Raw genomic sequence first — 17973 nt, forward strand, 5'->3', positions numbered from 1 at the left:
ATTCAATAGTCAATTGTTTTCCTGAATAGAAAGAAAAGAGTTTTGAACGCTGAAATTTTAAATGGCATTTAAAATTTCATGAAAAAGATAAAATCCTGAGATAATTGACAGTTGGCTATTCACATTGAAAGGAAAAACAAGATAGAAAGGAAAGAGGAAAAGAGATAATCAGAGGAAGGAATATGAATTGAAGGATGAAGGAAGAGACTAAATGAGGGAGAAGGAAAGGGAGGAAGAGAAAGGGAAGACAGAGGGAGGAACACCGTTCACACAAACATTAACTCAAAACTGAACCACAGATCTCAGTGTAGAATGAAAGTCAGTAAATCTGACATGCAATGAGGACTTGTGGGAGTAAAAATGAGTTGTTAGGTATAATTTAATACCCAAAACACAATGAGTGAATGAAAATTTATTTAAGTTGGTGTGGTGGCTTGAATAAGCTTGGCTCATGGGAAACTGTACTATGAAAGTGGGTATGGCTTTGTTGAAATAGTTCTGGCCTTGTTAGAGGAAGTGTGTCGTTGTTTAGGTGGGTTTTAATGTCCTATGCTCAAGCTCTGCCCTGTGCAGAAGAGAGTCTCCTCCTAGCTACCCGTGAAAAAGTGTTTCCTGGCTGCAGTCAGAAGAAGTTGTAGAAGTCTCAGCTCCATCTCCAGGACCATATCTTTCTGAACACTGACAGGTTTTCCATTTTGGTGATAATGGACTGAATCTCTGAAACTGGAAACAACTCCCAATTAAATGTTTTCCTTTCTGAGAGTCACCTTGGTCGTGGTGTCACAATGGAAATCCTAAGACAGTTGGAATTTTAATTTTTTTCTCAACATTATATTTTTATTAATTATTTGGAACTTTCATACAATCTACCCCAATAACACTTGCTTCCCATTCCTCCCTCCAAGGTCCAACTCTCCCAACCTCCATCCTCAAATAAAAAATATATAGCAAGTGTAATTTGTTTTGCCCATGTATTCATTTGAGCATGGTCAAACTCCCAGTGCCTAGGCCGTAAAAGAGAATTCAGTCCCCCATAACCTCCCCATTTCCTGTACCTCCTACCTCCACCCCTGGCATCAGATACCCTTCAGTATCTTAATCATAATTTTTAAGGATTCTTTTCAATAGCTTCTTATGTGGAGTGTTTTTTAACCCCACTGTGAGACAGGTAAGTCACAGAAGTCTTCAATGTCATTTTCAGCTTAGAGTTTGCAGTCATTGATATAAATGCAAAACAAGACTCCTTACCCAGAGCAGCTGGCAGCAGCTTTGATCTTGCTTTAAGGCAGTGGCATGAACTACGGACATCCACATGGCTTCCAGCTACAGCATAGATAACAGATATCAACACGGCCTCCCACTTCAGCGCAGACCAAGAACATCTACCTGGTCTTAAGCAGGCATCCCTGATCTCAGATATAAGCATGGTTTCCAGGTACAATGTGGATCATGGCTTTTAGGTACAACATGCTTTTAGGTGGCAGTATTGACCATGGAATGTTCAATTTCTACAAGTGACATTGAAACATGAACTGTAAAATATGAAGACCAGGTAAGTATTTACAGATCAGCATTCAGGAAAAAAAAAACATAGTGCAAACAATAAAATATCAAAATTAAAAATCTACTGAAGTTGAGCAGTAAGAAAATGACCCAATTTTAAAGAGGGAGACAAATCTAAACAAATAATAGAGTCCCTGGCCAGGAGTAGGAGTTCCTGTAACCATGTGGAGCACCATCTGTCTAAGTGGAAATGTTGATCAAACAACAAAGACATTCTCTTATACATAAACAGGGGTTATTGAAATCTAAATTGTGAGAATGTCGGTGCGATGTTGTTGTGTGAAACTGGACTGCTGGTGCATTGTGCTCTGCTATAGAAGCTTTCAAAAGACTCTGATAACTTTATATAAAGCTAAACATGTATTTAACCACAAAATTACACTCTAGTTTTGCACAAATTATTTGAAAATTAACAACAGATACATATAAAAACATTTATATTATCTTCATTTATAACTATGAAAAAATAGAAGCTCACAAAACTTTTATCTTTTAATTTATATTTTAAGAATAAGTAAATAGATAAGCCAGGCATGTCACAAAATAGCAAACTACTTAAAGCTATAATCAATCCACAATGCAAACTGAATGGATTTATATAAATATAATAAATATATATTGCTAATTTAAAGATACTAGTCTGGAATACAGCATAAGAGTCTACTTACGTACTCTGGACAAATAAAACAATAGGAAAATAAAAGACATCAAAGGATATATAGACCTTGAAATAGACGGAGCGTTTAATTTAGTAAACCATATAGAATTCTTCTCTGGTGCAAGCAGTTTGGGTGATAAGCAATAATAGACACATGACAGTAACCATTTGCCAAAACATAATTTTCTATCATAGAAAGTCAACCTTACTATATAGAAATTATCAAAGAAAATCAATGAGGTCAGTGTTGCTAAGGTACAACACAGACTGAGATGAAGCATTTGACTAGTGTAATTACAGAAAATCCATCCTTGCTGCAGATAGGAGAAAGAAGCTCTGGTGTGAGTGGTATTAAAGGTTTGTACAAGATATTGAAATAGGACTGTGAATGTTGATGTAATGAAGCATTCAACAAAAAAAATGAGAATTCATAAGCATGGAATAGAAAATATAAAAAGTCTTCCATCCATAAGATGAAGACTAACTTCCTGTTCTTTAAATATATACCGGGAATTGCCGTTTTATCAATAATATAGTCTGTAGTGGAGACTGAAAGACTGAATGGTATGAAGAAACCTGAAAGATACCATCTAACAGGTGATGAAGGCTTCATATGACTCAATAAAATAAGCTCTTGTTTCATTAGCATTTCCCAAAATTATAAAACCTCAGCTTATTCATGAAAATAGGAAATACAGGCAAAACCCAAACTGATTACAGATTATCTGTACTGTCTGGTTTTCTGTGTATATTTGACACAAGCTAGAGTTATCACAGACAAAAGAGCCTACCTTGAGGAAATGTCTCCATGTGATTTGTAATGCATTTTCTCAACTAGTGATCAAGGGTGGGAGGGCTCATTGTGGGTGGTACCATCCCTGGACTGGTAGTGCTGGATTCTATAAGAAAGCAAGCTGAGCAAGCCAGGGGTATCAATCCAGTAAGCAGCACCCCTCCATGACCTCTGCATCAGCTCCTGCCTCCAAGTTCCTGCTCTGTGTAATTCCTGCCCTGACTTCCTTTGGTGATGAACAGCAATATGGAAGTGTAAGTCAAATAAACCCTTTCCTCTCTAACTTGCTTCTGGGTCATGGTGTTTTGTACAGAAATAGGAACCCCAAGACATTATCTAACCAGGAATCATTGAAACTTCCTAGGTCCCTAAGGATAAGAATCTTGTGAAGCTGTCATAGTAAATTTAGCCCATGAGAATCTGCCATCACAAACAATGGTTTGCCCGCACTGGATGCTGGGAAGGAAAAATATTAAAAAGATGAGTAAAATATGATTTCAACTGATTTAATATTTGTTCATTATTTTAATTACTAAAGACATTATTAGGTATGAAAACTATTTTTAAGTTAAGAGAAATCTCTTATGCTACTTTGTTTTCAATTGTGGAAAAAATAATTAAAAGCAACTCAGGTAGGAAAGAATTTGCTTGACTTATGCATCCCAATCTCAGTTCAACATTGAGGGAAGTCAAGGCAGGAACTCAAGGTAGCATTCTAGAAGTGGGGACTGAGGCAAAGGCGTCCTAGGAACCCTGCTTACTGGCTTTCTTTCCATAATTTTTTAGCCTGATATCTTAAAAACTTAAAATTTATTTATTTTATATGTTTACGTATAGCCGTGTTTTGTCTGCACATATACATGTGTACTATATCTGTGTTTGGTGTCCCAGAGTTCAGAAGAAGTCATCTGATCTCCAGGAACTGGAGTTATCAATGGTTGTGAATTACGATGTCAGTGCTAGGAATAGAATCTGGGTGCATTGTAAGAGCAGTACATGTTCTTAACCATTGAGTCATCTATCAAATCCTTAGCCTGCTTTTTTACAACATCCAGGTCTGCCTGTTCAGGAATTACATTGCCATTGTGAGCTGGACCCTTACACAAAACCCATTAATCAAGAACACCTCACAGATTTGTCTACAGAGAATCTTGTGGAGACATTTTCTAAAGGGAAGTTTCCTCATTCAAAATGTTGTGTCAAGGTGACAAAGAAAACTAATGATCACTTCTGACATCATAAATTTTCAATACATGCAAAAGTTTTTTAAAACAAAAACATGCAGTACTCTTGTATCCTCATAAGTTTGACACAAGTTCAAACTCAATAGAAAATATTTTAATTTTCTAAGAATGAACTATTCTTGTTTTTAACATAATTATTAAACATACAAGCTTAGAGCAGAGATTGACAAAACTTTCCTTAGAAAACTCATTAATTATTTAAAAGTATTTATAACAGCATTATATCCCCCCCCCAAAAAAAGGAACAGGAAATTAAAATGTCATGGACGTTTATCCTGATCTGAAGGTCTTTCTGAGAAATGGTTTTACATACAAGGAACTTTCTATCGCAATATTAAGATGAGAATGTATCTGGATCCAAAGACTTATGAGAAGAGAAAACACAGACGGTTATAAGAAGATAGAGAGGGAGCAGAAGAAAGAGATTGAGACTCCATGAGACAACCAATGAGACATGTGCTACAAAGTAAGGGACATAAGGAAGAGCCTTGTCCAGAAGTGAGTCTGGGAAGGGTCCGAGAGCCCCGTGAGGCACATGGCTCTGCCAATGATTTGGTTTCAGAACGTAGACTCCTAGTGTTGTGCAAGAATAACTTTCTATTGTTTAAGAGTACTTTGTGGTCATTTGTGACACTAGTCAAAAAAGCTAGTATGTGTGGGTTCACAGAGCAGGCTACACCACTGGGGAAAGACTGTTATGTTGCCTCTCCTCGGTGTGTTATTGTGAGGCAATGCCAGGATGCTGAAAGCTACAGGAGTCCTTTTATTTTTAAAGCCCCTGCAACCTCACACTGGGTTATCTTCTCCTCTCAGGCCTATCTCTCACCCTTATCTCTGCCTAGCAAACTGGATGAAGGGCTTTCCATTTAATTAAAAATCCTTTTCATGAGTAAATCGTTTGTCTAAGCCTAAGTGCTCACTTTTAGCTTGTTAACCTTATTATGTCCATGAGATCACTTTGCTGAAAAGCTAAAGCTCCACTAATTTACATTTTTTGACCAAAAAAAAAAAAAAAAAAACCAAAAAAAAAAAAAAACTACATAGTGGTCAAGCATCCTAAGGATCTTTAAATGTTTATCTGGTCAAAAAACAGGCGCTCTTTTCTTTCCCAGAGTACAGAAAATGTCTTGTCTTCTATTCTGTTCATCTCCACATTATCTTTTATTTCTCAGACCTGTGTTGTGCCTCAGCTACTCCACGGTAGTCTCCTAGAAAAAGGGCAAGCCTAATTTTTCAGCTCTCGGAGAAGAAAAAAAAAAAAGGCCAGAGTACACTGGCTCTTTTCATTCAGTCATTCCTATTCCCTGATTTAAGTAACTGTGAGACATATTAAGATAAATAGGAAGAAAAATGAGTTTGGAACAATGAGAATCAGAGTGCCTTTTCAGCAAGGTATTTGAGTTCATATAGTACAAAAATGATTTTGCAGCTCTGAAAGACAGAATCACTGCAAAGGTAAAAAATCTGGATTTAGTCAAGATGAGGAGGGATGAAAATTTTCATACAAAATAGATGTCGGCAAGGCAAGAACATGCTGCTGTTGTGGGTGAACCCAGAGGATCTGACAAGTAAATAACAACACAGCATTAAGATTCATTAAAATAGAACTGTATCACATCCCCCCTTCCTCCCTACAGCCCTTCTTAGTCTCTCTCCTATCCCCTCAAATTAATAGCCTCTTTTCCTATATTATATATATATATATATATATATATGTGTGTGTGTGTGTGTGTGTGTGTGTGTGTATGTGTATGTATGTACCCACAAATACTTAATTACAACCTTAAAAAATGTATCCAAAATAAATTAAAAAAAAAAAAATGTACCATGTTAACAGTAGTATTTGAAGCATTGTGGACTTAGCTCTCTGTTAGAATCCTGAGTTTTTTGCTTGCTTCATTTGCATTAGTTTCTAGCAAATAAGGAAGTAAACTTACATGGGTGTTTTGTATGGTATTCATCATATTTATCTGATATCATTAAAAATACTTCATTATAAAATAAAGTTAAAATGTTAAAAAAAAAAGATTCATACAATGCAGGTTTACAGAAAACTAACTGAAGTAACCTGCTTAGCATTTGCCTTCAATTGTGTTGAGAAAAATGAGAGCTGTACTAACTTGCAAAGTCTGGTGAGTGAATGATGCACTCAGCAGCCATCCTCTCCCAACACTCGCTCTTAGTCTGTGAAACTTCTTAGCTGTTTATTTTCATAATAATCCATAAAATAATATTTTCATTCTGTAAGGCTAAGGACATTGTCAAGAAAACAAAATGGCAACCAACAGAATGGGAAAATATCTTTACCAACTCCACATCAGATATTGGCCTAATATCCAAGGTATATAAAGAACTCAAAAAGCTAGACACCAGAGAATCAAACAACTCTAGTAAAAATGGGGTACAGAGCTAAACAAAACGTTCTCAATTGAGGAATATCAAATGGCTGAGAAACATCTAAGGAAGTGCTCGACATCCTCAGCCATAAGGGAAATGCAAATCAAAACAACCCTGAGATTCCACCTCACACCAGTCAGATTGGCCAAGATCCAAAACTCAGATGACAGCAGATGCTGGCAAGGTTGCGGAGAAAGAGGAACACTTCTTCACTGTTGGTGGGATTGTAAACAGATACAACCACTCTGGAAATCAGTCTGGTGATACCTCAGAAAATTGGACATAGTACTACCTGAAGACCCAGCTATTCCACTGCTGGGCATATACCCCAGAGACACTTGAATATACAACAAAGATACATGCACCACAATGTTCATAGCAGCTCTATTTATAATAGCCAGAAGCTGGAAAGAACCCAGATGTCCTTCAGAAGATGAATGGATACAAAAATTGTGGTACATTTACACAGTGGAATACTACTCAGCCACCAGAAACAATGACTTAACCAAATTCTTAAGAAAATGGCTGCATCTAGAGAATATCATCCTGAGTGAGAACCCAGTCACAAAAGAACAGACATAATATGCAGTCACTGATAGTGGGATGCTAACCCCAGAGGCTCACACTGCCCCAGAAACAACTCACAGACTGTATGAAGTCCAAGAAAAACAGAAAACAAAACAAAACAAAACAAAAAAAAAGTTGAATTAGTAAACCTATAATAATTTTGGTCATATGTAGAAATATATATTTTTGATTAATTAGTTATAATTTTATTTCTATTTATTTGTTTCTTCTTTGCAATATTCATTCATTAAGAGTTATTATATCATGGTTAAAAAATCATTAATAATCCAAGAGCTAAGAATATAGCCTTGTGGCAATTTTTGGTATTCAAATATCATTATGCTTAATCTATACTCACTAAGAAAACTGTTTCTATGTTACGTTCTGTCCTACTTGTACTTTATGCTTATGGTAAGTAATGGGATTTCAATGCATGCTATCAAACCTCTAAAAGAATTAAGTACTGACACAAAATATCTATATAGTGTTATGCCAAAATGCCTTTAAAAATCTGTATATGTATCCCTCTTTTTAAAAAATAAAGTTGTAAGAGAGAAAAAAAATATTTTCATATGCTCCGAGGGTCAACATTTATTGGGTGTTTGTGATATAACAGATGCCAACTTAATGCACAAGTGCAGACTCTTACAATGCAGACAGAATATGCATCAGTAAATAGCAATGATTATACATGATCCAGCATTCAAATCAGAGTTCATTTTTGAATACTCAAGTAAGCATCACCATCCACACCACTGCAGGAGAGTTGGATAAGGGTCATTGTCCACACTTCTTATTCTTCTTAACTTATATTCGTTTTAAGTTGGAGTCTGTAAAAACCAGTGTTCTGAAGGAAATCTGATTACAGAAAGTTTGCCAAGCATGTTTGCTGCTTACTTTGATCGGGACTGATCTCTAAGTTCAGCAGCTTGGTGCTATTCGAAGGTCCTGGAACTTAGAAGAGTTAAGCCTAGTGTGAGCTCTTTAGACCATTAGGGAGTTGTGGAGCTAGTGTCTAAACAAAGGGGCCAGCTAATTGTAAACTAGAATATCTGAAACATGAGCCAAATAAGATATATTCCTCCTGCATGCTGGTATTGACTCTAAATTCTGTATGATAGGCATCCCGAGCTTCTGAAGCTGCTGACTGCTAATGAGTGGTGGTCAGCTTCTGCCTAATTCTGTGATTCTCTAAGGTTTCTTTTGGTTAACAACAGGCAAATCTACAGGAGCAAGTTAATGTGTAGCATGTAGCAGCAAATAAACTCTCAGAAAAATACGGTAGATCATTTACTTATCTTACCATGAAAGAACAGTAGTCAACATTACTGCAACTTGATAGAGACCCTTATCCATCTATCTTCTAAGTGCATTCTATTCTGTTGTAGTTTTTCATGTATTATTCCAAGGCAAATAATATCCACATTTTAGGTCCTAAACACACAGAAGTTCTACAATTTAACATATATTTTGCTTTATATGATACATTTATTATAGAGCTAAGTATTAATATTAAGTTAAATAAATATTAATTATTATATAAACCAGAACTATATTGCAAGAATAAGCTTTATAAGCACATGTTTTCTGAGTTTCTCCAATGTTATGCACGTAAGACAAAACACTGTTTTCTCATAATTATTTTATTTTAACTTAATACACTGAAAACACTTGTAAAAGAAATTTTTAAAGTCACTAATAAAATATGAGAGAATTAAGATAAACTACATCTTTAATGATCAATCTAAGAAAAAGATCATTCTTTATAAGCTTTAATAATTGTGACTATTCAATTGATTCTCATTTCAAACTAAAATTTTATGTGTCCTATTTTTTAAATATGTCATTCAAGAAAATCTTTCTACCTACATTAGAAGGCTAATTCACAGAGGAACATCTGTGTATCCAACTGTGAATCAACTATGCTGTGTTAATTGATCCAAGACATCTTCCACTTTGTTCTTATTACCTGCATGGCTTCTTGGGAAATGGGGTGTTAAGCAGAGATTATTTGAATGATCATATTTATCTTCATTTTTTAAGTGTTCAGTTTCATTTTTATGAAACAAATACTTCTGTGTTTCTAAGAGAGGGGGAACAAGGGACAGATTGAAATGAACGCTTATAAGCCAAATGATATGGGATGATACACTGAACCATGAGCCAGAAAAGCCTTTCTTCCCTCCTGGGGTGATCCCAGCATAGTGCAAAAGTGATGGGAAACTGACGGACAGAACACAAAAGAAAAAAGTTTTAAATCCATTAATTTAAAATCAGATATGAAATAGCTTCTGAATCAGAAATGTGGGCATGGAGAACTAGTATGTGGAATCTAGTGTGAAGATTCACATAATGGTCAATCCCCAAAAGAACCACAACAGCAGTAAAAGTCTGAATGTTCATACTGTCCTAAGATTCACAGGATGACACTGATCACACTGGCCCAGAAGTAGGCCAAGGCAAAGCCCTTGTGACTGGGACATAGCTGCATGCCATACTCTATAGGAAAGGAGCAGGCAGCAGACATGTACTCTCATGACCTTGATCCTCGACAGCTTATATCCTTCAGAGCTGAGAGAGGACTGGTCAGTTTGATGCTTATAATTTAGCCTATTTGTGATATTCAGTTGAAGAATCAGAATGAGCTAAGTCAAGATAGTTAACACAGATCTCGTTAATGTTCATGAGAACAAATTAATGTGATCATTCATTTGTTATGAGATAAAACATTAATTGCATTCATGTCTAACCTTCACAACCAAAGGTATAAATGCTTTTGCAGTTGTAAATTCCTAGAAATATAGTCTATATTAACCACATATGATAAACTGTCAAAGCTGCTTACATAGAAGCTGGCATATCTTTTCAAACTAAATACCTCAGAAGATCTTTTTCGACAATCTAATTCAAGAATGAGGAATTTAAACCCTCCTTTTTGATATCCTTTTGGATAAAAACAAGATTGTCTGTAGTGACTATTCCTGGTTGTCAACTTACCTATATCTGGAATGAACTACAATCCAGAATTGGAAGGCTCACCTTTGATTCTGATCTTGAGGCATAGATGTTATGGGAAGGTTGAAGAGATTGGGGGGCATATGGCCCATGGAGTTTCAGTGAGGTCTGGGGGCAAAAGAGATGCCTCGGGGGTCCATGTTGGGAATCCCTTCCCCTGAGGGACCAGCCACATGACGGTATAGTACAGAATAGAGCTTATTCAGGTCATGGGAGAGTTAAGAGTGTGGTAGAGGCAGAGTGAGAGAGAGAGAGATTGAGAGAGAGAGAGAGAGAGAGAGAGAGAGAGAGAGAGAGAGAGAGAGAGAGAGGAATAGACAAGTAGAGGCCGGCCATAAGCATGTGGAGGGAGAGGGGGGGAAGGGAAGGAGAAGAGGTGTAGTGGGGGGGAGAGCAAGGCTGCAAGAGCATAAGAGCAATAGAGAGAAGAGGGGTCAAGTAGCTCCTTTTACAGTGTCAGGTCACTGGGCCGGAGCATACCTGGCTACTGCTGAGTAATTGAGGGGTGGGGTATACCTGGCTATTGCTAGGTAACTGAGGGGTGGGGTTTACAGAATCTCAACAATAGAGACTATGGATCTTTGGACACTAAGGCAAGGAGATCTCTGAGCGCAAGTTCATCTGAAACAAAGCAATTCCCAGATCCAGATGTGGTGGTACACACCTTTAAGATGAAACACACCTTCTGTTGGAAAGCTACATAAGGACATTGGAAGATGGAAGGCTCTCTCTCTTAGCCTGCTTGCCTTATGGGACTGAGCATCTGCTAGATCCTTGGACTTCCACTCACAGTTAAACTGTTCACCATTGTTGGGGAGTTGGACAACAGACTAAGACACCAACAAATACCTTACTATATAAAGACTACCATAAGTTCTGTGGCTCTAGAGAACCCTGACTGATACAAAAGTTGGTACGGAGAGTGGTTCTAGAGGAACAGAAGTATAAGCATGGATCTTTTAAGAATCTGGAATTGGTTTAATAATTCACCTGCACCTTCAACTACTGAAACCTCTCCAGATACTCTCTCTGCTGGGAGCTCAATGAATATTAAAGTTCCATGGTTGAAAGTACATTTCAAACTTAAAGAAGCTAAAGCCTTTGATTATCTTGATGAATTAGGTAACTCTGTATACTAATCTTTCTACAAGATGGAAAAAAATTCGAAAATAATTTTGTCAGCATGTTACTTTTGGTATCTCTGGAAACAATGATGAAGGAAAAGAATGAGCTGTGTGGTAAGATTGAATAGCTCCAGATAAAAGTAAACAATCAAAAGGTTTCTAGGTGTGTCCTTCAAGAGAATCTTTTCTCCAGCAGTCATAGAGCTTGAGTTGCAGAAAAATCAAACTGAAGCCCTCATTATAAGGTTGACTGAATTAGAGCAAAAATTCAAATCTCAGCCTCAGAGGGTGTCAGCAGTTAAAGTAAGGGCATTAATTGGCAAAGAATGGGATCCAATAGCTTGGGTTGGGGGTGTGTGGGACAACCCTGTTGAAGCTCAGAATTTTGAGTCTTCAGCTTCTCAAGGGTTTACCCCACCTGAGGAAGTACTACCCTCAGCTCCACCCTTGGAATTAATGCCTCTTTCACAAAAGGAAATGGATTCCTCAGAGCCTGATAAACTAGCAGTGACTTTCACTGAAGAAAATGCTAGAAAGACAATATTGATGTCCCTCAAGGCTCACCAATAGTTTCTTCTAGACCTATAACCAGACTCAACAGAAAACAGGTCCCTAATGGGGAGACAAAGTATAGTCCATGGGGAAATTCGATACACTACTAAGGAGTTTAATGAGTTTGCTAATTCATCGAAGCAGAAGTCTGCGGAATATGTGTGAGAATGGATTTTAAGGGTGTGGGATAATGGTGGAAGGAACATAAAACTAGATCAGGCTGAGTTTATTGACATGGGGCCTAGAAGTGGAGATTCTAGGTTTAATATGGGAGCTCAAACAGTTAAAAAGGGCATCAGAAGTTTGAATGGTGGGTTGAAGCATTTGTCAAAAGATGGCCTACTGAAAAGGAGCTGAAGATGCCTGATATGCCTTGGCTTAGTGTTGACGAAGGTATTTTTAGGCTCAGGAAAATTGCAGTGCTAGAGTGGATGCATTCTGTATCTAACCCTCCGCAATAGGAAGGCCCAGAAGACATGCCTTTCACAGATCCTATAAGATGCAAACTGGTAAGAGTGGCACCAGCACATTTGAAAGTTTTTTTTCTTGCCCTTATCCTTGTGCCAGACCTTAGATTGGAGATATAGATGTTCAACTGGATGAATTAAATGCAATGGGTTTAATTGGACCCTGAGGTAACAAGGGCCAGGTGGCAGCATTGAAACCTCAGAGAAAAGGTGATTATAGTTATTATAATGGACAGTGTAGACAAAACAATATTTATTATGACACAGCCCATCATGGCCAGCACAAGAGAGGTGAAATTTATAGTGGCACGACTCATTCAGACCTTTGATACTGGCTAATCAATCATGGTGTTTCCAGGCATGGAATACATAGGAAGCCTACTGCATCTCCGTTTAATCTATATAAGCAGAAAAAATTCCCAAACAAATGAAAGAAAGGCTACATTGAATGGTGGCAAAGGACAATCTCAGCCAGTGAACCAATTTCCAGACTTGAGCTAGTGTGCAGACCCAGAATCCCTTGAATGAAGGAGTGGCCAGGTTCCCTGGTAGAAGGATGTTAGTAAAACATCTAAAAGTTTTGCTGTTAGCATTTCTCTAGTTCTTCCCCAGAGGGACCTATGGCCATTTACAAGGGTAACTATGCATTGGGGAAAGGAAATAACAAAACTTTTCAGGGTCTATTGGATACTGGTTGTGAACTGACACTGATCTCAGGAGATCCCAAAAAACATTGTGGCCCTCCAGTCAAAGTAGGGGCTTATGGAGGACAGGTGATTGATCGATTTTTGACTGATATCCCACTTACAGTAGGTCTAGAAGGTCCCTGAACACATCCTGTGGTAATTTTCATAGTTCCAGAATGTATAATTGGGATAGAATTGGCAGAATTCTCACATTGCTTCCCTGACCTGTGGAGTGAGGGCTATTATGGTTGGAAAGGCTAAATGGAAGCTTGTGCCAAGGAAAATAGTAAATCAAAACCAGTATCATATTCCTGGAGGAATTTCAGAAATTACTGCCACTATCAAGAACTTGAAAGATGCATGGGTGGTGGTTCCCACCATATCTCTCTTTAACTCTCCTATCTGGCCAGTGCAGAAGACAGATGGATCATGGAGAATGACAGTTGACCATCGAAAACTAAATCAGGTAGTAACTCTGATTGCAGCTGCTGTACCAGATGTAGTTTCTTTACTTGAGCAAATTAACACATCTCCTGGTACCTGGTATGCAGCTGTTGATCTAGCAAATGCCTTCTTCTCAGTACCTGTCCATGAGGACCACCAGAAGCAATTTGCTTTCAGTTGGCAAGGCGAGCAGTATACTTTACAGTTTTGCCTCAAGGATGTATTAAATCTCCTGCCCTGTGTCATAACTAAGAAGGATCTTGATCATTTGTCTCTCCCAAAAAGTATCACATTGGTGCACTATATTGGTGACATTATGCTTACTGGACCAAGTGAACAGGAAGTAGCAACCACTTTGGACTTATTGGTAACACATATGCATATCAGAGGATGGGAAATAAATCCATCCAAAATTCAAGAACCATCCACAGCAGTAAAATTCGTAGGAGTCCAGTGGTGTGGGCATGTGGAGATATTCCTTCTAAGGTGAAAGATAAGCTATTGCACCTGGCCCCTCCCACAACCAAAAAAGAAGCACAATGTTTAGTGGGTTTATTTCGATTCTGGAGACAGCACATTCTTCACCTAGGTGTGTTACTCAGGCCCATTTACCAAGTGACTCGAAAGCTGCTAGCTTTGTGTGGGGCCTGAAACAGAAGAAGGCTCTTCCACATGTCCAGGCTGCTCTACCCCTTGGACCATATGATCCACCCAATGGTACTTGAGGTGTTGGTGGCAGATACAGAGGCTCTTTGGAGCCTCTGGTAAGCCCCTGTATGAGAATCATAGAAGAGACCTTTGGGATTTTGGAGCAAAATCTACTGTCATCTACTGACAACTATTCTCCATTTGAAAAATAGTTCTTGGCCTGGTATTGGGCCTTAGTGGACATTGAACATTTGACAATAGGACAGCAAGTTAACATGTGACTTGAACTGCCTGTCATGAACTGAGTGTTATCAGACCCTCCAAGTCATAAAGTAGAACATGCAGAGTAGTGAATTTTATTAACATAAGCTAGCATGATAAACACAAAACACAAATAAACAACGTAAAGATAGACTTGGGATGTTGGAACAGGACTGGATTGGCACAAGTTTGTTATTAATTCCTTGGCTTTCTCTGCAGGTGTTATAGCTTATTCATCTAATTCACTGGAGAACAACATTTTACCTATATTATATGCATCGCAGTTTCTCTCTAGGTGACATAATTTTCACCTATTTTTGGGGGGTTTTCCATATATCATCAATTTTCTACATGAGAGTATTTCTGATATACTTTATTTGTCTCCATCATTCAACTATTTTCTAATCAAAGAAAAACATGCTAGTAATTCAATTAAAATGAAAGTAACTAAAATTTTAAGAAGTATAGACCATTGCCATGAAGGAATCAAATGATGCTTGGTCTGTGGTCTTTGCACCATTCATTTGATATATTTCTCTGTATTTTCCTAATTTAAATATTTATTCACATAAATTATTGTTAAAGTGTTTGTTACAGATTCATTACACATCCTGTTGGGTTTCATGACATTTTCATACAAATATGCCACATGCTTTCAGAGCATTCACTGCCTTAACACTTTATTCATAAAGCCCTTTCTTAAACCCTCGTCTCAATCTCTCATCACACACAAAATACACACAAACACACAGACACACACACACACACACACACACGCACACACACACACACACACACACACACACACGATTCAAATTCAATTTAGTGCCAAGGATATGAAAGTATAGGAAAGAACAGATAAAATACTCCAAAGTACTCAATAGGTTTATTGTTAGCATGAGAAATGACTTGTATATGACTTGATAAGGAGCAGCAGACTGGAACATCACACACCTAAAAGCATTTGCTTTAGCAAAATAAATAAATAAAAATATCTTGTAGAATAAAAGAAAACATTTACAATTTATTCCATCTATGAAAGAATATTAATAATATATGGAGAACTCAACTGCTAAAAAAAAACATGGGAAAATGATTGTGAATAAAGAATTTCCCAAAGCCTTACAAACTGCCAACAATTATACCAAAAACTATTAGGATGTGAATCAAAACAAGTCAGGCAACATGATATTTTGTCAGACTGTGTATTGACAAGGATACAGAAAGAAGCATTAGAAAGTATATAGAGAAATGATGTGTCTACTTAGTCTATGGTAATGTACAATAGATACTGTTAAAGAGGATAAAAATTTCTCAATAGTCTATGTTTTATCTATGCCTTAGTTGGTGTTCCAACTGCTGTGAAGAGATATTGTGACCACTGCACATTGTATAAGGGAAAGCATTTCATTATGACTTGCTTATAGCTTCAAGAATTCCATTATCATAATATGGCAGGTATCATAGGACACAGGACAACATTGAGAAATAGCTAAGAGTTCTACATTCAGAACTGCAGGCAGCAGGAAGAGATAGCCACTGGGTCTGGCTTGGACTTTTGAAACCTCTCAGCTCATCCCCAGCTAAACACATTTTCCAAAGAGGCCACAACAAACTCAACAAGCCCACACCTATTCAAATAAGGCCATGCCTCCTCATCTTTCTATATTTCCACTCCTTAATGACAAACATTCAAATCTATGAACCTATGGGACCATACTTATTTAAACCACCACAGTCTAGACACAGACAATCATAATGCAACTATCTCTCTACTGGGCATGTGGGCAGCAACAACAAAAATGTTTCTGTAGTTGCATATTTATTGTAGCAATATTCAAATTAGCTAAGAAACAGAATTATCCAAGACATATATGGAATAATCACTAAATAAAGGAAAGTTGTTATGTCCAGACATGGAAGAACATGCCTATAATTCCAGAACTTAACAGGCTGGGGCAGCAGGAGTGTATCTTCAAGGACATGCCAAGGCCCTAATTTTATTAAAAAATATATAAAAAGAAACAAAAGAAATAATAAAGAAGGCAAGAAAAGGGGGTACAAAAATGGAAATTACATATTATACAGTAAAAATGAAATGTAGAATATTGTGTAGAGTGAAATAAAGCACATACAAAACCCACAATAACAACACGCCCTCGCCTACATCAGAAAGAATGCGGATACAGTGGAGAAGAGGACATGACTGGAAGGAGGGTAATGGCTAGAAGGTGTGGCTAGACAGACGTACCTTCCAAAGCCATACAAGTGGAAAATTGTGATGGATGCCAACTGTACATTCAAAATAACTAATAAAGAAGATTTTTAATGTCCATAAACATAAGGGATATGTGTCCACTTACATCAATTCATCATTGCATATTGTGTGCATATATTAATGAATGCTGCTCAACATAAATGTGCCTGGTTACATATGAATGCTTATTAAAACCATGCTTCTTCTTTCCAAATAATGAAACAAAAAAATTTTACATACCTGTCATTAGAAACATACTTTCAAAATAAAGACAGAAACTTCAGATAAGAAATAAATTATAAACTATAAGCTTTTGAATAACTGGGTATCAGGAATTTTCAAAAAGATGAATAGTTTTAATATATTTCTTATTTTTTGTATAATGCAGAAATAAAGTAACCTTATCTAATAGTTAAAACACATGCAAAGATATTTTACCAGTTATAATCACTAGGTTTGAAAAAAAATAATGTGCCATGTAGTAGTGACCCAGAATCACTGAGAGAGTCTTAATTTGCACCTTTGCTGTACTGTTGAGAAAAAAAGAAACTATGACTCCAACACTACTCTACAGTGATAAACAGGATAGAAATTCTTCTCAGAAGGAAGTTTACTAGTCTTGGATACAAAATACTGGTGATTTAGTCCAGTTCATGACATTTATTCATCATGTGACAAAGTCTCTTAAAATCTTGCTGTCATTTTTTATGCGTAAAGTTTGTTTGAGTCAAAAACTCTAATTGTAAGGAAAGATCATAATTTTTAATGGCATTAGCTATGTTCTGAAGGAATCTGTTATTACAACAACCTTTCCTGTACATATAAGACCACCACAGAATCACTGTAAACAGCCTCCAAAGATCCAGAAACAATTAATTTACATTTCCATAAAAATTTCTTTTAGTAAATACAGGAAAAATCCTATATTTTCTCTAAAAATACCTCAGTATTATTTAATTTTGTGAACCCGATGTCCAAAAGAAAAAACTGCTATTTATATCTTAAGCGATGAATGCCCATAAGTGACATGGAATATAGTTACTATCAACATATTTTGTCTTCTGGGAGTGAGGTGTTAGTTATGAACAACCCTCACATTTTCACACTCAATTTGGGTTTCCCTTTTATATTTTGATAATATTGGATTTTCTATCATATTACTTTATGTGACTGGAATTGTCTTTATGTCTCTGGTCATCAATTAAGCTATGATTATTTTTATCAGAAATTATGTGCTGGTGACCAAAATCCAGTGATGGTATTCAAGACCTAATGCTGGTTATATTTGCAAACATGT

The sequence above is a fragment of the Micromys minutus genome, assembly GCF_963924665.1.
Source record: "Micromys minutus genome assembly, chromosome: 4".
Classification (NCBI taxonomy): Eukaryota; Metazoa; Chordata; class Mammalia; order Rodentia; family Muridae; genus Micromys; species Micromys minutus.